General features: G+C 51.3%; 1 protein-coding gene across 2 annotated transcripts in view; it reads left to right on the plus strand.

Moving 5' to 3' along the window:
* Positions 1-23,216, plus strand: part of BUD13 (BUD13 homolog) — a 271,251-nt gene that overhangs the window by 152,572 nt on the left and 95,463 nt on the right. Inside the window, exon 11 of one of the 2 annotated variants that reach the window (XR_003413268.2) lies at positions 19-96. The exons of the other annotated variant lie outside the window; for it this stretch is intronic. The gene's annotated coding sequence lies outside the window, so the exon portion shown is untranslated. The remainder of the gene's footprint in view (positions 1-18; positions 97-23,216) is intronic. 2 annotated transcript variants of the gene reach the window in all.

Here is a 23,216-nt window from a genome sequence, read left to right on the forward strand (position 1 = left end):
ATTTTTTTTATTTCCCAGTGGAGTTTCCATTGCGCTAATCCATCACTGTGGAGCAGGCAAGATTATGCTTCCCCAAAAAAACTCTGGGAGATAAATGTGAGTAAATTAGGGTTTATTATATTATTTGGGGTGATATAATTTCCAAGCAGGCCCTTATTAAATTACTTCCTCTGGTGCTGACACCTCGTGCCTGGGTTTCTGCACCTTCCCTTCACTCCCCCGTCTGAAGCTGCTTTGTATTTTAATGCTTCTCATCGGCTCTTTTGTGGGGGCGGGGTGCCAGTGGAGAGAGCTGGAAGGAGTGCTGAGTCACTGCTGTCAGTCTGACTTTCTTCCTTGCCAGACTTCCCATCACTGTAGAACCACAAACTCCTGTAACATCGATGCTGGAAAAAAATATAGGGATACCCAGTCTACACCCGCATTTTATAGAGGGAGAAACTGAGGCCCAAGGAAGAAAAGTGAGCTGCTTGGGTCAAATGGGTAGGGACACAGTTGGGACTGGCACACCATGTGCTGACTCCCAGCCCAGTGCTCATTCTTTGTGTGGAGTCTTTATGTGCCCATCCGTCTTTTTGGTGAAGGACAGCTGTAAGCCCAACAAGAGAAGCACGTGGACTTTAAGAGTCTTGGTTTTCCACTGTTGAATCCTCCCAGTGACCCAAAGGAGATCTGAGAGAGGACCTGTGATCTAGTCCTGGGTGACCACAAAAAGGCTGTGTGAGCTTAGGCAAGTGACTTCACCTCTCTGAGCTTTTGTAGTAAGTATACCATCTTTATACGAAAAGGCGTGGAAGAGCTTAGTGGTTTTCAGACTACGTTTTCAGCGGTGGAATTCTGTTTTGGAAGCGTATTTGGAACTCTAACATATAAAATATTAAATGCAGAATTACTCTGACTGAAGAAGCAGCCTGGGCTTGGATGACCCTCCCCTTAGGTTGCTTCCATCTTTCCCCCACCTGGTCTGACACTGCTGGGCCCAGCTTCAGCATCTTACCCTGATTTTGCCCCATAGCGCTCTCTTTCCACTCTCACCAAGTCCTGCCCAGTCTCCAAAGATGCACGCCAGTGTCCTTTGCGGCCTTGAGGGTCTCTGATCAAACTCCACAAAACCCAACCACAAAGCCTGAGTGCGTGGTGCCAACACACGATTCCGCGGAAATGAGCCTCGGGGCTGTGCCATTTATTAGCTGTATCACCTGGGGCAAGTTACTACTTTTGATCTGAGTCTATCTCGTCATCTTTGAAATGGGCTAATAAAATAATCTTGACCTCAGAAGGCAGTGAGGTTTAAATGAGAAAATACATATAAGAGACTTAGCATGGTTCCTGGCATGCTGTAAATTATAGTGATCATTATTTTCATTATAAATACTACCACTGTGGTGTTTTTGTTTTATATTCTTTTTTGGTGAGGCATATGCAAGGGCTTATTACAGTACACAATAGATGCTTAACAAAAGGATAAATGGTACCTGTCATTAAAATTTTTTTTTAATGTTTATTTTTGAGAGACAGAGACAGTGGGAGCAGGAGAGGGGCAGAGAGAGACGGAGACACAGAATCTGAAGCAGTCTCCAGGCTCCAAGCTGTCAGCACAGAGCCCGATGCAGGCTCGAACCCACAAACTGTGAGATCATGACCTGAGCTGAAGTCCCACGTTTAATTGATTGAGCCACCCAGGCACCCCAGTAACTGTCATTTTTATTAGCTATCATGATAGCAGGCACCATGGGGAACCTAATGGTAGATACCCTCTTGTCTCCACTCTCACGGGACTCCCAAGTTCTGCTCGTCCACCTGGATAGGAGCGTTAATGCTGCCCCGACGGAGGTCTGGGCTTCAGGAGAGTTCACTGGGGAGCCTGGAGGAGCACATGATAAGCACCAGCAGAGGGGATCGGCAAAGGCTTCCGAGGGAAGGACTGATCTTCTTGAGACACAGCACATCACGCAAACAGGGTCATTTAGAGCGACACCTGCGAACTGACAGACACAGGGAGTAATGGTGGCTGCCTGGGACTGTGGGGAGCGGGGGTGGGGAAGTAGGGTTCCATAGGTACAGAGCTATTTTGCAAGATAAAACCTGTTCTGGAGATTGGTAACACAGCAACACACATGTATTTGACACCACTGACCTGTATATTAAACACAGTTAAGATGGTAAATTTCATGTTATGTGGGTTTAACCACCATTAAAAATTAAAAAAAGAAAATCATGGGGGGGGGGGGTAAAAACCCAACAAGAACTCCTACAACACCGATTTCTGACTTCCCGGTCCCGTAGGTCAGAAGTCTGGTGTGGCTCAGAGGCTCCACAAGCGTGACCTCAAGGTATTGGCCAGGCTGTGTTCTCGTCTGGATTTCTCGGAAAAATCTGCTTCTGAGCTCATTCAGGTTGTTGGCAGCGGTGGGCCGAGGCCCCGTTTTCTTGCCGGCTGTTGGCTGGTGGTCACTTTCAGCACCCCCAGGCTGCTCTCACGTGCTATCTGCGGGGTCCCCTCCACCTTCAGGCCAGCAGTAGCGTGTTGCATTGTCATGCTTCTGCTCTCTCTGGCATCCCTTCTGTGACCAGCGGGAGAAGCTCTCTTTTGAAAGGGCACGGTGATTAGGTCAGGCCACCTGAATAATCTCTGTGTCTTAAGGTCAGTGATTTGGGACTTTAAATATATCTGTGAGACTCCTGACAACAATACCTCGCTTAGTGTTCGAATTATCTGGGGAGGGGAACTTGGGAGTGATTTTAGAATTTTGCCCCCCTTGGCAGGCATCTTCCGAATGGGGATGGAAGGAGAGACAGGATTTCCGAGGGTGAAGAGGGGCGTTCTGGGGGGAGGGCTCCAGAACAAGGAGGGTGAGGAGGAACCCTGGGGGCTGGACTGTGTCTGTAGGGTGGGAGAGGCAGGGCTGGCGGGTGTGTGGTGCCCAGACGCTCCCGTGAACTGTGGGCTCTGTGGACCAGAGTCGCCTGGGAAGTAGAAGAGATGTTCCTCTTTGCTTGGTTCCTTTCTCCTTTCATTCTGTTGTTCTTCACCTGTTTTGTAAGCATCACGGAGTACCTACTGCGTGCCAGGCCTGTGCTGGATTCTGAGGACACAGCGGTGCGCAAAGTGGGCATGCCCCGCCCCGCTATGTGCTCTCCAGAGAGGAGAGACAAGCCAAGAGGGGCTTCCCATGCAGAGGGGATTGTAGCGTCAGGGGAGGCATTGGAAGGCCCCTCGCCCCACGGCCCCGTTTAGAGCGGATGGAGCAGGAGCTGCTTGCCTGCATCGGAAGCTGGAGGGGTGACGGAGACCCCATGAAGAGCCATCTCGGGGTGCTTGCCCAGGCCCCTCTGCCTTTTGCCAGAAGAAGGGCTGCACTGGCCCTGTGAGGACCCCCACATGGGTCTGAGACACACAGTTCTGGGGGAAGGAGGACACGGAAGGAAGTGCAAAACTGTTTGATCAGAGTCTGGCCCCTGGGAAAGAGCTAAGTGTCTTTTTGCTGGCAGCTGCAGCAAAAGGTGCAATCACTGGAAGGTGGCATTTTGCATTCAAATTGTTCCCATCAGCCAGTGACCTTTTCTTGTTCCTTCTGGTCGGGAGGCCTTTCAGTGCCACAGACTCAAATGACTCAGGAGTCAGAATTTCTTTCCCTCCGGGGGAGAAACCAGTGCAGTCACCCTGGGGTGGACATACACATTAGCAGAGGTTACAAAAGCAGATGAATGAGTGATGCAGCCAGGACCAAGGGGTGTGCGTGAGGACACGGGAGAAAGCAAAGTGCATGTCCGTGTCCTGTGCGTCCGAACCATTTGGCGTCTGTGAGCATGGCGTGTCCCCTCAAGTGCACTCATTGCCACGGACAGAAAGGCGCACAGTTGGGTCTGTGTGTGAGTGTACACGCCGAGGAGAGAGGCGAGCGGGTGTGCATGAGAGCGTGTACGCGCGTGGGTGCAGATAAGCCCCTGTCGGTGCCTGGGCGTGTGTGTGGCTGGGCAGTTTATGGCAGGCTATGGCGTGGTTGGTTTCAGGGGTGGCTGGCAGCTGACCTGCCCCCTTGACTCAACCCTCCCCTACCCACAGTCTTCCCATCTTGGTGAGGGGCCCCACCGCATGCCCTGCTGCCAAGCCCCAAGCCTGGGGGTCCTTGTCTCCCTTGCTTTCCTCTCAAGTTCAAATTTCTCTTCCTGAAATAGACCTTTTGTGACCAGTTCAGCCAAAATAGCTCCTTTGGGTCCTCTGCAGGTATCGTCCATTGCAGCACACGCTCCTTTCCTTTACAGCATTAACTTACTTTGCTGTGTTTGTTTACATGATGGTGCCCTTCCATCCTTCCACAATGCAGTTCCCCAGGAGCAGGGGTCAGCTTTCATGTTCACTTCTGTGGATGCAGTAGGCACGCAGTAAATGCTATGTAGAATGAGTGATGAATGACTTGTTTCCTTGTGTTGCCCCAGGGCTGATGTGGGCCTTAGAGGCATTGTTTCAGTGCAAAGACAGTGTGACACAGAACAAATTGGCATCCGAGGGAGTGAGTTCCTTGTCCCTGGAAGCATTCCAGTAGATCCTGAGTGAATGCTGTTAGCTTTCCACACCCACAGATTACCACCTAAGTGCCATGTTGTGGGACACAAGGGTCGTCAAGAGCTGGTCATTTTTAAAAAAAATTTTTTTTTTAACGTTTATTTATTTTTGAGACAGAGACAGAGCATGAATGGGGGAGGGTCAGAGAGAGAGAGGGAGACACAGAATCTGAAACAGGCTCCAGGCTCTGAGCTGTCAGCACAGAGCCCGACGTGGGGCTCGAACTCACGGACCGTGAGATAATGACCTGAGCCGAAGTCAGACGCTTAACTGACCAAGCCACGTGCCCCGAACTGGTCATGTTTTTAAAAATCTATTTATTTTGAGAGAGAGAGGGGGAGAGTACAAGCAGGGGAGGGATAGAGAGAGGGAGAGAGAGAATCCCAAGCAGACCCTGCGCAGTGTGGAGCCCAAAGCAGGGCTCCATTTCATGAACTGTGAGATCGTAACCTGAGCTGAAATCAAGAGTCAGTTGCTAACCCGAGCCACCCAGGTGCCCCAAGAACTGGTCACATTTTACCTCCCCAGCCTCACACCTCCTGTCTGCACATGTTGTTATCATGGCCCAGAAGGCCCTTCCTTTCTTCCTTGATGGAAACTCATTCTCATCCTTGTAGCCTGCGCTTGAGTATTCCTGCTCTATGCAGTTGTCTTTGACTCTCCAGACAGAACCAAGTCTCTGATGCTTTGTCCCTGCTCCTGGGGCCCTTCTGCATGGGCCTCCTAGCCTGACCCCTTTGGTGTGTTTGCTTTGCACCCCTGCAGTAGACCCAAACTTCTCACAGACGAGGCTTATAGCTTGGCATCCCTAGGGCCCATAGTGGGAGGTCTGGCAGGAAAGTGAAAGGTGCAGGTGCAATAAATGTATCTTCTATTCTCTGCCCACTCCCTGTGGTCCCTCTGATTTTGTGGACACCAGAGGTTGGTCCTTTCTCATAACTCCTGGGCTCAGCTTGAGAGCCTCTGATGCCCCCAAGAGAAGACAGTAACCAGATGACTATCCAGACCCCGGGAGAGCCAGTGACAGGTGGGGTACCTTCCCCAAGCCTGGGTCCCTGGACAGAGGGACTTGAACTCAGGTCACCAAGGAAGCTCACAAAGCTCCTCCCTAATAGGGCCTGAATGGATTGTTCTGGGGAGACCCCGGGAAGAGACAACACTTTCTGAGAGGCCAGGGCTCGGTGAGGATGGAAAACTCGAGCTCCGGAGATCCCTCTCTCAGTGTGCATTCCACCAGAGATGCAGAGAGCATAGGAACAGTGGCAGAGGGCCAGGCCAGCTTGGGCTGGTCTGTGCTGAGCCTCCGCAGCAGCCTGGGCCACCTGAGGCAGGATGCCAGTCTCGGAGCAGGCTGGGCTTGTGGGTGTGCAGGGGCAGCAGAGAGCCCTGGGGAGGCACCGAGGGGCAACGCCTTGAACCTGAAGTTGGAAGCTCGGGGTCCATTCTGGCTGTACGGCTTCCTAAGCACACAGCCTAGGACCCATCCTAGCCTCGGCTTTCTCATCTGCAATGTGTTGTGCATCGTCTCATTTAATCTTCACAGCATCTCTGTGCGGTAAGCACTCTTACATTTCCTATTTTACAGAGGAGGAAACCGAGGCTTATGCCAAATAATTAGCACCTAGCCATGTTGTTAGGCAGTGCTGGGGTTCAAAGCTGTGCCCTGGCTAGCTGTGCATCACAAGTCCTCAGCCACTATGTCACCCCGCCTTATGGTTTCTGCCACACCTTGCTCCTAGGATGAGGGTGAACATCTGGCAGTGTGGGAGGCTCATGTGTGAGCAGGTTCACGTGTAGGACCATGGCTGTGTGGCCTGGGCTCAGGGCAGCCCCTTTTCCCGGACACGGCTCCCTTCCCCCACTCGGCTCTCACTTGTCCACCCCTGGGGGGCAGGTGCAGGCTGGTGCCCTCTCTGCCTGCTTCGGCTGCTGCTAAACTTTACACTGGGCTCTGTCATTAGCCCAACAACAAGCTCCCTGTTTGACTAGCCCTGTCCAAATTTGCTCGGCGCGAGCAGGAGCCCATGGTAAGTAAACGGTTTTCTGTTGATATTTGAGCACTAATGAAGAGGCAGCGAGCGGGCCCATTAATAACTGAGGAGATGATTGTGTTTGCAGAAGGCCTGTATACAGCATGTCCGCCTGCCCAGACAGGGCCCGCCTCCTTATTGATTTCCCAATAAGCCGCAGTGTTCTTGTTCTCAGCACAGGCGGGAGGCATACCCTGTGCGGTCCCAGGGTTGGATCTCCTGTGCCTGGGTGCTGCGACCCCACAGAGGCTCCTGGCCTGGCTCTCAGGTGAGGGTGGGGGCTTCATTCATTCCCCATTCATTCATTCACCATGCATGGATCAAGCATCTTTTATGCACAGCTCACTCTGCCAATAGTCAAGTGCCTACCCACACCTGGAAACAGAGCCTGCCCTTGACCTTACTGGAGGGCTTGGTCCCTGATCCCTTTGGACAGACATACGGGTAAAAGCTGATTCTCTGTGGACCTCTGATCATGCACCTTATCACCATATGCTGCCCACCAGAGCCCTCTACCCTCATCTTGAACTGTCCAGTTGCCTGATCTGTGAGGGAAGATGTCCCTCTGGCTGGCCTTGGAGTGGTGTCTTTCCTCCACATGTTGTCCTTTAGCACTGAGATCCAACAGGCTCAGCTTGGGAATTTCTAGTTTCAGATAGGATAGTTAGTTATGGAGAAGGGCTATAGGGCATGGCTGGAGGCCTGCTCATCCTCCCTGCTGGGAACCTTCCAGATTCTGACCTCTCCAGGGAGTTTCCAGGGCCAGGACTTGAAGAGGGTCTCTCCGTCCCCCAGCCTGCGCCTGCTTTGGGGCAATTTATGGCCTGTCTTGAAGGCAACAACAAGATGACCAAGGCAGTATCCTATCTGATGAGCTCAGTCTGGTAGATGAGGCTGACCTATAAACAAATACTTGGAGAAAAAAAATTACACTATACTGAGAGCATATACTGAGGGCCATAGGAGCAGAAAGGAGGGTGCTAGAAGGCAAGGAGGACTTCTCAGAGGAGGTGACATTTAAGCAGTTTCCTTGAGGCTGGGGAGGGCTTAGAGAAGCCACAGTGACTGATTCCGTGGGTGAGGAAGGAAAAACATGGGGTCCGCCAGATCCAGATTTGTGTCCCCTGACCAGGATGGATTTTTGGTGGAAGGATTTTGTCGGGCAGGTCCTTGAGTTGGAATTGGGGTGTTGGGTTGGGCTTGGAGTGAGAGACCCCTGGAAAAACATCCTCCCGGACTGGGTGTTAGCATCCACAGCTTTCCCCCCCATTAGAATACTCGTGAGAGAAGACGAAGTAAGGTGTGGGCGTGGGAGTCAGGCCGCTCACACTCTTCTCTTAGCCTGGCCATTAACTGGGAGAAGTTACTTCACCTCTTGGAGTCTTCGTTTCCTGCGATGTCAAACAGAGCGGATAATACATGCCTCCCCAAAAGGGGAGAATCACTTGGGGTAAGAGAATAAAAAGTGCTGTAGAGAAAAGCAGCACAGTGCTGGGAGGCCTCAGTAAACCAAGAAACACGACCAAAGCACCTGTGTTTAACTTGGCCCTAGGTGAGGCACACATCTTATGCACTACACGTCATACCAGTCTTCTCTTGTTGTGGCCCAGCATTGAGGGGTGGTGGGCAGGTGTAAAGCCCATCAACAGACACCAACAAAAAAATGATACTGGCAGGATCCCAGGGCCAGACTAAGATGCCCGGGACCAGGGATGTGAACCAGAAGGACTGAGGAGGATGCCCGAACTTGTCCTAAGGAAGCCAGCCTTGCACTGTGTCCCCTCTCCCAAGGACACAAAGGCCCCTGGCAGGGCTGCTGGCTTGAGTGCTTTCTACCAGAGGGACCCGAGCGCCTGGTCAATGGGGGCAATTCAGAGTCCCCTTAGGGGTCTGGAAGAGTTCTGAGGAGTGAGATTCCAGCCTACTGGACCTGCTCCCTCAGCCTTTCATTCTGGTCCTGAACTGCCTCCCTTTTCCACTCTCATCTTTGCGATCTGCATGATCCTGGGGCCGCAGAGGGGCAGCCCATCTGCTGGCTGGGATCTCCAGATTAGTGGGTGTCTTTGACCAGGTTCTAATGGGGAGAGACAAGATACTGGCAATAGCAATCTCATTTCTGCCCCCCTCACTGCCACACTGCCGTGTACTACTTACTGTTGCTCACTGAGAGCTGGAAAGAACGAACCCCAGCTCCCCTGTCAACTCCTGGCAGGGTTAGCACAGCTGGCTGAAATGGCAGGTACCCCCATGTGCGGCCAAACCCCTGGGGTCCTGGCTGCCGATGTGGGACTGGATATTGGGATGAGTCAGCTCTGGAATCTCTGGTCCTAACCACCTGCTTCTGGAAACTGGAGAGGAGTGCTAGAATGAAGGGAAAGATCTGAGTCATGGCTGGAATCTTCACCCAGGTGGCACAGGGTGGCCAAGCTTGCATGTAGGCGACGGTGCTGCCTCTCACAGGGGAGCTGTTTGTGGACGCGGAACCATGAATTCTGCGAGTCTTGCAGCTCTGGCTCACTGCCCTGGAACGAGCATATGGCCACACGGGAGGAATTGTTTCTCCCTCCCTCTGCATCTTGCTGTGTCCCCCTATATGGAGCCGCAGCTCCCTGGCGGCAGTCACAAGAGTTGCTTCTGTTCTTACTCTGTGCTTGCAGTCGCTTCCTGTCTCTACGTGAGTTGATGGGATGGGAAGAGGGGCCCACACCAGAGTGGCCTGGGCAACCTTCCTGTCTCTCCCCCCAGGGCTGCCCTGTCTGCAAGGCGCCTGCATTCCTCTTGTGCTTGTCGGGGTGGAGGCTGCCCTGGGGGGAAAGGACCTGCAGGTCTGAGTGCAAAGTCCAGTTCCAAGCAAAAGTATGAAGAGCCCAACTGTGGATGTAGATCCAAGCTTTGCTCGCCAACCCAGCCTTCCTGGCAATTAGCTGGTGAATCTTTCTGTCCCTGTGGAGGGGACTGCTATTTGAGCCAGGCAGCAGAGGAGGGACAAGCTGGACTGGGGGACAGAGCACCATGGGGGCAGAAGGTGGCATGGGCAAAGTGGCCCAGAGAAAGAGCAGTAGCCAACAAGCCAGAAGGAGAGGATGGAGGCAGACTCTGGATGCCTCGGATGCCAAGCTGAGGACTTTGAACTTTCTCAGACAGATGTAGGGGTGGGGGGTGCACACAAAGTTTATGTCAAGGCATTACAAATCCCAGAATTGTAGGGATCTGGAAACATGGCTACAGATTTAGTGGGAAGAGCAAGGGAGAGTAAGGTGTCACGAGGAACCTGAGGAACCCGAGGGTTTCAAATTCCATTGCGGGGGAGGTGTGGACGGCATGCTGAGAAGTGAGGAGCTGGGAAGGAAAGAGGAGGGGTTGTCTGGGGACAGAAGAACAAGGATGCCAGGAGAAAAGGTGTGGTGAGAGAGCAGGACTGGAGATACAGCCAATGAGGACACTTCCACATGCTCCTCGAGGGCAGAAAGAAGAGGCAGGAAGCAGCAAGCGGGAAATGCCCAGAAGGATGGGAGCCTCAGAAAGCAGACAGTAGTCCCAGTGAAATTGAGGACTGGAGGTGCTTTGCATGAAGCAAGGGAGGGGGCGGGGCACCCAGAATTGAACTTAAGCAGAAAGAGGTCCTTCCAAGGTGAGAAACGCCACTCAGAAGTCAGAGAGGATAAGGACCAAGGACAGCTCCTAGACGTGGTCATTGGGCGGTGGAGACAAAGGGTTAGTTTGACAGGGATGCACTCCAGCTCACTCCCCGCTAGACTGGGGTGAATTCACATTGCCTGGTAAATTCGCATCTGGTTCCCATGGTGAAGCTCAAGTTCCTTAAGGCGGGTTTGAATCTGTCATGTCCTGCATGTCTTGTGGCACTCCAGTCCAGCCGGGCATCTCCTTGTCTTTTCCATATCTTGCTACGCTTTTGCGTAGTGTATTCCAGTGTCTGGAATAACCTCCTGCCTTCTCTCCCATTGATAACTCCTGCCCATTGTTAAAGACCCCACTCGTAGGTCACCTCCCCTAGAAAGCTTTCCAGGGTGTCCACTCTTTCCTCGGGCAGCATATTGTGGACTTTGTTGGTAGTTTACCCATGAAAATTCACGGACAGATTCTCGTTTTGTTTGGGCACTCACCACTCTCCCCAGTGGCTTTAGGGGAAGCTGACTCCCTGTGAGTCTCAGGCCTCAGGGATGAGTCTGTTTTGTTTTTTTTTGTTGTTGTTCAGTTCATTCATTTTGAGGGAGATAGGGACAGCATGAGTGGGGGAGGGGCAGAGAGAGAGAGAGAATCCCAAGAAGGCTCTCCACTGCCAGCACAGAGCCCGGTGCAGGGCTCAAACCCACGAAGCTGCGAGATCATGTCCTGAGCCAAAACCAAGAGTTAGACACTTAACTGACTGAGCCATCTAGGTACCCAGTACGATTGGTCTTAAATAAACCTAGTCCTTTTGTTAGTGACTGGTTCAGGTACATTGGGAATGTACCCCACATTTGGACCAATAAGACACACGAAAAGAAGTAGATGAAGGAGCTTCTGGAAAGTCTTCTTGCTTCTAGAAGAAAGCCACAGAAGAGAAAAGTCTCCCATTTCTTGTGTGCTGCACACTCTCAGATCTGGAAGGAGTGCCCTGAACTGCCTGGTCCTGTCACCAGACTAAAGATGAGACCAAGACCAGGGAGAGCACAGAGGACAGGCAGGGCAGAGGGAAGCCAGGTGCATAGTCGCACCATTGAGCCCTTGTGTGAGCCAGTTCTGGATCCTGCCTTAGCCCTCGACTTTATGCTGCAGAAAATAATACCCTTTCCTTATTATTTAAGTTATCTTGAATAAGGTTTTTTTTGTGACTTGCAGCCCAAAATGTGCTAACAGATGCAGTTCCAATAGCACTTTTGGCCCCTCCATGATATCATATCGTGTTCCAGGCTGGGAGATTCTCACCAACAGGCTGCCATAGTCACAGCTCTGTCCCTGTTCCTTAGCACTGTGCCTCAGAATACCAGTCCAGAGGTGGATTGAGTAAGTGAATGGATGGACCCTAGGCTCATTGGACATACTCCTTAGGGTATCCTGCCTCAAAGTAGGCTTTATTTTCAGTTCCCTCCCTCCCCAAAAAAGTGCCAGCTCCGTCACAAGCATTCTGTCCCCACTCCCTTCTTGGTATGGTTGACACGGAACAGAATAAACTTAAGCTCTGGGTACTCGTCTGATGCCATGCCGTGGGCTGGTATCAGAGCAGCAGCCACAGATCAGGACTCCTGGCTTTGAGGCTGGCATTTAACTCTGTGCCAGGAACCATGCTAAGGATGTAGAGATAAGTGACAGACAGTCCCTTAGTCTCCAGACAGATAAAGGAGGGAACACAGGTGTAGGATCTATATAATCACAACTGGTATGAACTGCTGCATACTTGGGGCACAACGCACACCCACAATTTAAAGTCTGGTTGCCCAAGACTTTAAAGGTGCCTGCGCACCTTCCTGATTAGCAATTAGTCTGAGATCTCTTGAAGTTCCCCCAAGCTCCTTGAATTGTTCAGTAACCCTGGGGGCTTCCTTGTTCTGGAAAGGGTGGTGCCCCTCCAAATGCCAGGCACGGAGAGAGCTGCAGCTGAGGGCCCAGCGCTACTGTGACTGACTATGGCTTCTCACAGCTGATGAGAAGGGCCCACAGGCTCTTGTCCTCCAATCCTAAGGCCCCTGCCAGACCACAGTGGGGCTCCAAACTTGGTCTTCAAACCTTCAGCACCCACACAGTCAGCCATTGTTACCAAAAGTATAAACACTGCCCAAGGATCTCTGGGTCTGGAGGAACCACACACATGGTTGGCCCAGACCAGCCCTCTCCTGTGCCCTTTTGGGTCCTTGACTTGGGCCCTGGTCACTCACCGGGACACCCTCTTTCCTTAGGATAATTGTATTTTAGGGGTCTGGATTTTCCAGGCTGTTTGGTCCAGACACAGATCTCCCTGACCCATTTGGACTATTTCCAGTTTGGGGCTATTATGAATTGTGCTGCTGTGAACCTTCCTATACACACCTTTGTGTGGATAAATGTTTTCTTCATAAGGTTTTGAAGTTTAAATAGGAGCTGACTAGGTTGTTAAAGCCAGAGGGAAACATTCCTGGCTGGGTACACATGTGAAAAAGCTCAGAAGATCAAAGTGCCTGCTGTATGCAGGGTAGCAGTTCAGTCTTGTAGGGGAGGAGAAAAATCTCTTTTCCTCTTTCCATCTTGGGTTCATTTCCTGAGGCCCTGAAAATTAGAATGACAAAAGGAGACAGACTAACAAGAGAAAAACTGGGGCGCTTGGTTTCATCTCAGGTCATGATCTCGTGGTTCGTTAGTTCAGGTCCTACATTGGGCTCTGTGCTGACAGTATGGAGCCTGCTTGGGATTCTCTGTCTCCTTCTCTCTCTGTCCCTCCCTCCCTCTCTCTTTCTCTCAAAAATAAATAAATAAACATTAAAAAAAAACAGTTTATTAACACATGTGTTTTGCATTACACAAGAGAACTCAGTGATGAATAACTCAAATGGGTAGTTAGAACTTGGGCTTATATAGCATCTTAACAAAGAACAATAAATTTGTAGAGAAGTGACAAGACAAAAAAACAGGGGTTTAGGCTCTTACTGGTGGCAGGCTGTGGGAAGGTAAATAATGTGGGGGAAACTAATGGAATATAAGGTGGTTTTAGCAAGATTTCTTATGTAGATTACTCTGGTGCCTTCCTGCGCTGAAAAGAGTCTAGCGTTGTCATCATTGATTAACAGTCATCCTGCCCTTCCTAGTATAGAGGAGACCAAAAAGTTTGCCCTGTGTTTGCTTTTTAAAAATTGCCTTTAGTCCACGAGCATCTGGGTGGCTCAGTCCGTTAAGCATCCGATTTCGGCTCAGATCATGATCTCACAGTTCATGAGTGAGTTCAAGCCCCTTGTCGGCCTCTGTGCTGACAGCTCAGAGCCTGGGCCCTGGAGCCTGCTTCAGATTCTGTGTCTCCCTCTCTCTCTGCCCCTCCCCTGATCATGCTCTGTGTGTCTCTATCTCTCAAAAACAAACATTAAAAAATAATAAAATAAATTGCTTTCAGTCTAAAACAATCCTTCTGCCAGAGTGGCATGTTTTGAGGTAGCATCCTCTGAACCCTTTCATATCTCAGGGGATTGGGATAGAGAGGTAGCAGGGGCTGGACCACTAAGACACTGTGAATGGGGGAGAAGTGTGTTGAGTTGCATCTTAAAGGCTGTAAGGAAACTCAGAGCATTCTATAGGAATCAGCATATGGTCAGATGTGCTTTGTGGAAAGATCACAGGCTTGTAGCACAGAGAATGGGCCAGCTAGAAAGGTGTTATAACTGACAGGTGAGAGATAAAAAAGTTCTAAACCTGGTCCTGGCTAGCGGTGGGGGTGGTTGGAGGGCGGATTGGATAGATTGAGGCTCTGTGTCTGCGTGTCCATGGGGAGGGCAGGATGTGGGGGCTGAGGGGGTAGCCTAGTGATTCAACCTTGCCTGCAGCCCCACGAACACCCCTTTCCCAGTGGGGAGGCAGCCCCAGCTCTCTTCTCACGCACTCGTGTATGGCTCTCAAGGTTAGCACTATGGGGGTCAGCGCTGTCTAAATGTTGATTACAGAGACGGTGGGAGCTGCTCAGATTTCTAATTAAGATTAAAGAATGTACCTGGCTTATAAATGGTTCTCAGGAATGTATAATTTGATTAGCCTGTTTTCTCTGGGCGCTTTAATTTCTGGATTAGTGAACCTGGCCTCTGATGCCAGGTGGGGCCACTTGCTCACCACACACAAAGTTTGGGACCCTGCCGGCTATTAGGATGGGAGGTGGGTGGTTGGGGCAAGAGGCAGAGCAGAGCAAGCCTTGGGCAGAGGGGCACTTCTTCTCTTTCTTCTCATCTTCCTCCCTCTCTGCTTCTGGACAAGAAGGATGAATGCCCAGCTCGGGATCAAAAAGTGCCCAAATGTTGACTATAAAATAAATGTGCTCGCTTGGACCTCATTTACATTCATTTATTTCTCTCCAAAGGTGCCTGAGGCTGGGCCCTCCCACTCCTGAATCCGGTTCCTCTTCCCTCCCCCTTCCCGTTTTGAGCCCAGCCAGCTAATCCCCAGCAGGGCCCCCAGCAGGGCTGAGGTCTCTTTAGGGAGCATTGCCCCAGTGTCAGCCATAATCACCCGGCAGCTTTAGGGCTGTGTCAAAGGCCACCTCTTTCCACTGGGCCCTGGGCACTGCCAGTGAGGGGCCAGGCCGACTGTAGGAATCTGGCGGACAGGGGAAGTCATATCTCCCCTGCGGGAAGCATCCGAGGCTCCGGGGAAGTCACTCTTCCTTCACCCTCCTCATCATCCTGCCCCAGACTGCCTTATGACTTGTGACCCCTAGGCACTTTCCCTTCTGTGGATCTCTTCCACCATTAAAAATAAATAAATAACTCTATTTTGTGACCACGTTGATATAAAGACAAATAAATTGATATTATATGTTAAAATTCTTTCTCTGGAAGCTCATTTGTTTTGTTCTGATTTTAAAAGAAATTAAAACACTTCCGATGGGCCTCAGATAAGGCAGCCCCCCAAAGCTCCCAGATGGCAGCATACCTCCCACCCACTGACCTAGTGACAAGTGGTAGGACTTGGGGCTCTGGCAAACCAGGTCTGCTCCATCCAGCAGAGGTCCTCAGGGGAAGCCTGTGTTCGTTCTGCCCTCAGGCCATCCCTAGCCTCTCCCTAGCCCCTCTGCACCCTGCTTCTGAAACCCAAGACACTCCTGTAGATGGCACCAAAGCTTTCCCAGCCCCCAACCAGGCCTGCCCCGGATGGCTCTCCTTTCCTGGGCCTCATTGTTTTCTGACTGAGTGTCTGCCTTGCTCTTGGACTTGCACATGACTGACCTCCAGGGGTCTTGGTGCAATGCTCAGCTCCTGGGGGGTAGGCGTTCTGAGAGTGGCTTAGGATGCCTGGGGGTGGGGAGTCTGTGGGGTGTTTAAAGAAGATTCCAGGGGCTCTCACCTAGACTTCTACATCAGACGGTCAGGTTGGAGTGGGGAATTTGCCCTGTAAGGGCCTCCTCAGGTCATTCCCTCCCCATGCACATGAATGTCGGAGGGCCCTGGTGTCAGGAAAGGGCATGAACTCTCCTTGCTCCTCCTTCCTTTTCCCAGGCCCCAGGCTGCTTGCGTCTGTTTCACCCCTGCACAGAATTCAACCAATGTCGTCAACCACAGTGATAGGAATGATGGAGGAGGAAGGGAGAGGTGTAGTCCAATCGGTGCTTTGTGGAGTTTAGAGTCTTCTTTCCAAGAGGGTAGGGATTGCCCTCTATCTGCCACTCCCACCCCCACCCATACAAGAGGCTTGTCTTTTCAGGCTTGTGTGGAGGAGGTCTAGAGGCTCAGATCCATCCACCAGCTTCTGAAGTTAACAGGAAACATCTCTGACAAAAATGCTTATTGATAGAAAAATGCTCAGTTTTAGGAAAGCAGCATAAGAAACAGTGAAGGCAAGAATTGCATGCATTTTTTTTTAAAGATTTTATTTTTAAGGAATCTCTACACCCAATGTAGGGCTCAAACTCACAACCCTGAGATTGAGAGTCACATGCTTTCCCGACTGAGCCAGCCAGGCCCCCCAGAATTGGATGCGTTTGAAGAAATGATTCTAGTTTCTCTAAGAAGGTGTGCTGGAAGGTAACTGCCCAGGATCTGGGGAGGGCACCCCTGGGCTCCTTCCTCAGCATGGCCACTAACCAGTTAGGGTGTGACCTAGACCAAATCCTTTGACGCCTCTGTGGCTCCTCAGGACCTACTAAAAAAACAATGTGTGTTTCAGCATTTTGAAAATGATAGTGAACTCTGTACATCATTATTATTTTTCCAAGTATTTTGGTGGTTATTTTAAGGGGAACAATGTAGAAGAAACTGAGCCCTAGAGAAGTTTGGAGACTGGAGTTTGGCTCTGCTCCCAGCTGGCTGTGTGATATGGAGACCCTTCACTGGTCTGGTCCTTATAATCATCATTCCATAAAGGGAGGAAGGACTGCATAATATTCTGGCTGGGTTTTAGGACTTCCTGGGGCAGTCTAACTCGGATTCCAAGAGTGGGTTCTGCCAGAATTTCTGCTTGGTGTATCCAGAACCCCCTTGAGTTCAGTTTGGGCTTCCCTGACCTCCGAAGCCCTGGCCTGGCCTTATAGGAGGTGGAGATTGGGCAGCAGGATCTCTGGTCAAGGGGCGCGTCGCTCTGGAGGCAGCCAGGGACAAATCCTGCAAGATTTGGGATGACAAATTGCTTAGGTCTCTGCAGCGTCAGTACTAGGAGGCCACCTTGTCCCATTCCTGGGCAGACTCCTATGCGTCCAAAACATAAGGCTCCTCCCTCAGCGATGCCTTCCTGGGATGGATATATCTGCAGTTAGTTGTGCCTTGTACCCCGCTCTTTTTCCTTCCCCCGTCTCTGTCCTCGCCTCCTGTGGTTGTCCAGAGGGCCTGGGAAAGGGATCGAGAACCAGGAGGGGTGGGGTGGAGTGTGGGGGCGGGTGGGGCGTAAGGACTGGCGGTCTTCCCCGCGCTTGGGGTCTCCGAGTCCCTCCCGGCCGCTGCCAAGCAGGCTGGCAAGGGGGATGCTCTAGGCTTCCCGCTCTGTGTTCGGGGAAGCGTGTTGGGACGGGGCTAATGATAATTAACACTTGGGGCGCGTTTTGTCTTCGAAGTGCTTTACAAACAGGACCTAATTAGTCCGCGGGGAGGAGCGGCGCCACCGAAACGCTTGCTTGCTTTATTATTCATTTCTATACCGGCTGGAGCACACAGCTCCGCTCGAGTGTTGGCTCAACACTCGATGCATTGGCTAACACGCTTGGCCTCCCAGACCCTTCCCCCAGACCCAGCTCTTAGGGTGGGGTGGGGTTGGGGGGGGTGCGCCGCAAGGCCAAGTGTGACTCCGCCCAGTTCAGCCTCTTTTCACGCATCTCATTTAATCCCTGCCGCACTCTGGAAAAATTTGTAGGCTCTGGGGCTCAGGAGGTTAAGCGACTTGTCTAAGACCACACAGCCCATAGCGAGGCACTGAAACTCAAACCCAGCCCCGGAATCTCAAAGCTCCAGGTCTTCTCCACCTCCCAGGGCGCCTCAAGGGCCCAGCGTAGCTAGGTTCTGGGCATTCCGCGGGGGATCGCAGCCTCTGGGCACAGTGGCGAAGGCGGGCCAAGGCTGGTGGCTGGCGGCGGTGCGCACGCGCTTCCGGGGCCGGCCGAAACTGTTGCCAGAGCAAAGCTCCTTGCTACACCTGAGCGGGGGACAGATGTGCATCAATATTTATTCGGAACTCCCAGGAAACCTGGATGAAGTGTAATTATCTCAGCTCAATCAGCTCGGATTAGCATAACATCAAGTCACCCAGCAGACGAAGGGTTTGATTTCGGGGATCAAAGCGCCGCGCTGTAGCCGCTGATTAATCGGGGAGAAGAGAGCGGCGAGAAGAAAGCTGTGCGGGCTCCGCGAGTCGCAGCTGCACCGCTTTGATGCGCAGATTGTGCCAAGTTAACTTTCCCGACTTTCCCGGCCGGCTCGGCACTCGCCCCCGCCGCTTCCCAGATCCGTTGCGCCCGCCGGGGCTTCGGGCTTCAGCGCCACCTCTTGGGCAGCAGGTCACGAGCTCCAACGCCAACCGCGACCCCTGCCCACCCTGAGGCGTGCTGTGAAGCGGGGTGCTTATCCGTGGATTTTCTGCTCGGAGGTGCAGGGCGCAACCGGGCTCTTTCCGCGGGGACTCTGGCCGGACTCGTGCAATGACCGCCACGTTCTCTTCGGGGAGCGCAGCACTGAACATTCTTCCGGCTGAGTGTCGGAGGGAAATGCCGGCCTTCAAGGCCTTCCCAGGCCGGCCCCAGCCAACCTTTCCCGCCCCACCTGCCAGGTGTCCACCCGCCACATAAAAAGTGCTCAGATTTTTTTTTTTAATTTTTTTTAACGTTTATTTATTTTTGAGAGAGAGACAGAGCATGAACGGGGGAGGGTCAGAGAGAGAGAGGGAGACACAGAATCTGAAACAGGCTCCAGGCTCTGAGTTGTCAGCACAGAGCCCGTCATGGGTCTCGAACTCACGGACCGTGAGATCATGACCTGAGCCAAAGACGGCCGCTTAACCAACTGAGCCACCCAGGCACCCCAAAAAGTGCTCAGATTTTCTTAACTCGCCCCATTTTCTTGATGCTGTACCTTTGCACAATCTATTTCCCTTACCCGGATACCCTTCTGCCCCCTTTTTCCTAACAGACTCTGACATCTTGAACACTCAGCCCAAACGCATCTTGCCTGACGCTTCCAGTCACTTCCTGAGCGAGGGCAGCCTCTGAGGTGGTGCAGTGGCATTGTGCCGTCACCACTATCTGGGTGGCCCTCCTTCCCCACCCACTGCATCACTGCTTGGCACGGAGCGCCGGAAGGGCCTGGAGAAAACCATTTTCTGGAGGACAGGATGCACAGCAGGGTTAGATTTCACCGATAATCTGTATCTCTAGGCTGCCAACTTCAAGACTCCCCCTTCTAATTTGCACTGTCTCCCCTTCTCCCCCATCAGCGGTGCTGAGGGCAGGAACTCTGTCATGCCCATGTTTGTGTCCTGTAGGATACAGTCCTTGGCCCCAGACAGATGTGTATTTTATTCTTGCCCTTTGCCAGTTCTGTTGACGTAACCAAGTCACTTGACCTCCTGGCGAACTCAGACTGCCTGGCAGCAGAGGTCTTTGTGACCGTGATGTTCTGTGTTCTGTGGTCTTCCTTCATAAACCCTGTTCAGTGAAGCCACTCTCAGGGGCCAGTGGCCCAGTGGGTGTCAGAGAATCTTAGAATCTTAAGGTTGAAGGGAAGCTCACAGACCCCTTCCTCATCCTCTTGACAACCAGCCTACATCCTTTACTAGAGAGAATGGGGGAGTGGAACAGGGGTCCTGAGGGTCTGCCCTCGACTCACATGAGAGCTTGCTCAGCATGGTGGGGGCAGGGAAACTGGAGGACCCAAACGGCTACTCTTCAAGGCTCTCTCTGGCTGATAGGATGAAGGCATCTGCCATGGCATCATCCAGAATGTCTGGACACCAGGATTCTTCCCACTGGAAGCACCTGGAGAGCAGGGGAGATCCAGAGGGTCCCAAAGCTGACACATGTGTGTATGCATTGGGGTCCTTCTCTGGAGTCTATACTCCTTGAGGGCAGGGACTGTCTCTGAGTTATTTCCCACTGTGCCCTAGAATCAAATCTCGGTTCCTGGCACATAGGGACTCAACAAGTAGGTGTAGGATAAATTAAAGAAGAAATGAACGCAAAAGGGGGCAGGAAAGAAAGAAGGAAGGGAAGAAGGAGGGGAGGGTTAAAAGATTACCTGTCCTGGCAGGGGGGCTGAGTCTTGAGAGTGGGTGGGCATGTGCCCAACACGCTGGCAGAAAGATGATTTATCTCCATTTCAAATCTCTGCCATGCAACATCGTGGATTTTTCTCTCCCCTTTAATTAAGAACTAAATATAGATCTTAATTAAGACACTGATGAATTTAATTTAGAGTGGCATTAGGGCCTTCACTTGCAGAGCTCAGTGCCGTGTTTGTATAATGTGGGATATGCGCTAAATGAGTGCTTGCTTGTTACCACCATAAATAATTCCCTTGCAAATCCCTTTTGAAGCGTTACTAACACTAATCTGCCCCCATGTAGAGGATGCTCTTGGACGCCCACTGCCTAGCCCCCTCTTTGTTTGTCTACCTCACAAGAAGGTCCCATCTCGTCCCCCCTGCTCTGACCAAGCTGGAATCCTCCCCTTTCCCCACTTCAGCTGCCTTGCTCACTTCTGTCTTTGTTCACACAAGTCCCTCTGCTGGGAGCGCCTTGTCCTCAGTTCTCCCTCCCAGTCTGTCAGGAGAACTCCTCCCCTCCCGTCAAGTTCAGCGCAAGTGCGTGGGGTCGATGAAGCCCTTTCTGCTCTGTCTCTCCTTCTCCTGATCTCTAAGCACAAGAGCTGTGAGCTCCAAACTCCCAGAGGATCCTGTTGATTCCAACACTGGTTCAGCCACATGCTGTTATAATTTCATCACTTATGTTATCTCCGTCACCCCAACCGGGTTTGTGAGTGACAAGCACGGGGCCTGTGCACAGTAGGAGGAAGTCGTGACTGTGGTTTTCATCCATGGAGCTCAAGCAGCTAACGCTCCCATCTCAATCCTGGACGCCAGGCACAGTGCTGGGACCTGGGAGACGCTCACAATTTCTGCAGTGCGTCAGGGCACAGCAAGGGCCGGCAAGTCCGCTTGTGTTGTGTGGATGGGGAGAGCATCACCTGGGCCCATTTCATTCATTGTTCAGGCTCTGGTCTGATGCCAAGAGGGTCAACATGGTGATTTAGAGCTGTGCCCTGGAGTCTGGCAGTCTGATCTAGGCTCTGTTACTTTATCTGTAAATTAGGGTTGTCATGAGGCTAAGTGAAATGTTGCTTTCAGTGCCGTGGATGACGCATAGTAAGTGCCCAGGAAAGGGTAGTGGTGTGGACGACGGTGTTTGGTTGACACGCTAACTTAGTTGGAGATTGGGCAACTCGCACTGAAATGAAGGAGCAGAACGTATCGTTCATACTTGGTATACAGGGAAATTGGGGTACAGGGAGTGACTGGGATACATGGAGTTCCTGCCTCTTCCGGAACTCTGTGCTTTTTGTCCACATTGCCTGTGGCCCTGGGCTCTTCCCTGTGACATGAAGGAACGGGATAGAGCGATTTCACACAGTCCGCACCCCCACCCCCGCCTTGTTGTGTTGGGTGACTTAGCCCCCTGGCTTCTCCTCTCTCTCTCCCTTGCATTGGTGCAATTGCATCGCAAGTGTCTAGAGAGTGGGGACTTTGATTTTCAAGCATGCGCCCTGCAGTGCCAGGCACACTGCTCTTTCATGTGGCAAGTGGTAGCTCTCTGTGATTTGAAGCACTGAATAATTTCCCCGAGCCTACTATCCTGCTCCGGGACAGCTCTTCTGGGCTCTGAACAAAAAAAGGTTTGCCTTTTGAAATTTGTGGCTTCAGTTCCCTTCTTTCTCTCATTGCTAGCACAGATTGAACACAATCTGTGTGTGTCTAGACCCGCATTTCTCAACCTCAGTACTACTGACATTTTGGGCCAGATTATTCTTTGTGGCGGTGGTGGCGGGGGTGCTGTCCTGTGTGCTGTAGGGTGTTTAACAGCAGCCCTGATCTCTACCCAATGACACCAGTAGCAAGTCCTCTCTCCCAGTTGTGACAACCCAGATGTCTCCAGACATTGCCAAATGTTCCCTGGGGGGCAAATTGTCCCCAACCCATAGCTTTATCCTAAGCACAGGCCATATGCATTACCTTATTTACCTACTTGCCAAACTTGTCATATAGATACTATCGTAATTCTCACTGTACAGATGAAGAAACAGACTGAGTAGGGATTCTGGAATCAGGCACAGTATCAGTTGGAAGCTGGGCACACTCATTAATCTTTAGCCTGAGTTTCTCACCTATAACATGTAGACAATCATACTTTGCTCTCAGTGTTATTGTCAAGTTCTTAGCACAGTGCTTGACATCTGGTAAGTGTTCAATAGACGTTACCAAATATTCTCTTGCAGATGCACATTTGGAATGAACAAATATTTTTAATGCCTACTATGTGCCAGTACTAGTAACAATATTTATTGAATAGTCATTATATGGAGACACTGTTTAAATGTATTAGCTCATTTGACCCTCATAGCAATCCTCCATGGTAAGTGTTATTCTTATGATGAACAGAAGCACAGAGAATTAAGCAACTGGCTAGTAACATGTGAGGCGGAGGTTCGAACCCAAGACAGTGTTGCTCCAGAGCCCCTGCTCTTTATTACTGCACCATGCGGTGGCACCAAGTTCTCAACGGCAACGTCCATGTTCATTTTGCTTATGAGCTCCATCTCCAGAGACACTAGATCCGCAGCGTCCAGTTTGGTAGCCATCAGCCATGTGTGGCTATTTAAATTAAAATGAATTAAAATGGGGGCACCTGGGTGGCTGACTTTTGGTTTCGGCTCAGGTCACGATCTCATGGTTTGTGAGTTTGAGCCCCGCATTGGATTCTGCACTGAGGGTGTGAAGCCTGCTTGTGACTCTCTCTCATTCTCTCTCTCTCTGCCCCTTCCTCAAAATAAATAAACTTTAAAAAATCTTATTTAAAAAAGATAAAAATATAAAATGAATTAAAATGTAAAATTTAGGGGCTCCTGGGTGGCTCAGTCAGTTGAGCATCTGACTTTGGCCGAGGTCATGGTCTTGCGGTTCATGGGTTCAAGCCCCACATCAGGCTCTGTGCTGACAGCTCAGAGCCTGGAGCCCGCTTCAGATTCTGTGTCTCCTTCTCTCTCTTCCCCTCCCCCTTTCATGCTCTGTTTCTCAAAAATAAATAAATGTAAAAAAATTTTTTTAATGTAAAATTTGTCCGTCATACTAGCCACATTTCAAGTGCTCAGTGCTCCCCCGCCCCTCCCCCTTTATTTAGTAGCTAGGGCATCCCAGATATTGAACACCCACATCATCACAGACAGCTGTATTGGACAGCACTATTCTAGGGCTGTGGAAATGAAT

This window comes from Acinonyx jubatus, chromosome D1 (assembly GCF_027475565.1).
Source record: "Acinonyx jubatus isolate Ajub_Pintada_27869175 chromosome D1, VMU_Ajub_asm_v1.0, whole genome shotgun sequence".
Taxonomy (NCBI): Eukaryota; Metazoa; Chordata; class Mammalia; order Carnivora; family Felidae; genus Acinonyx; species Acinonyx jubatus.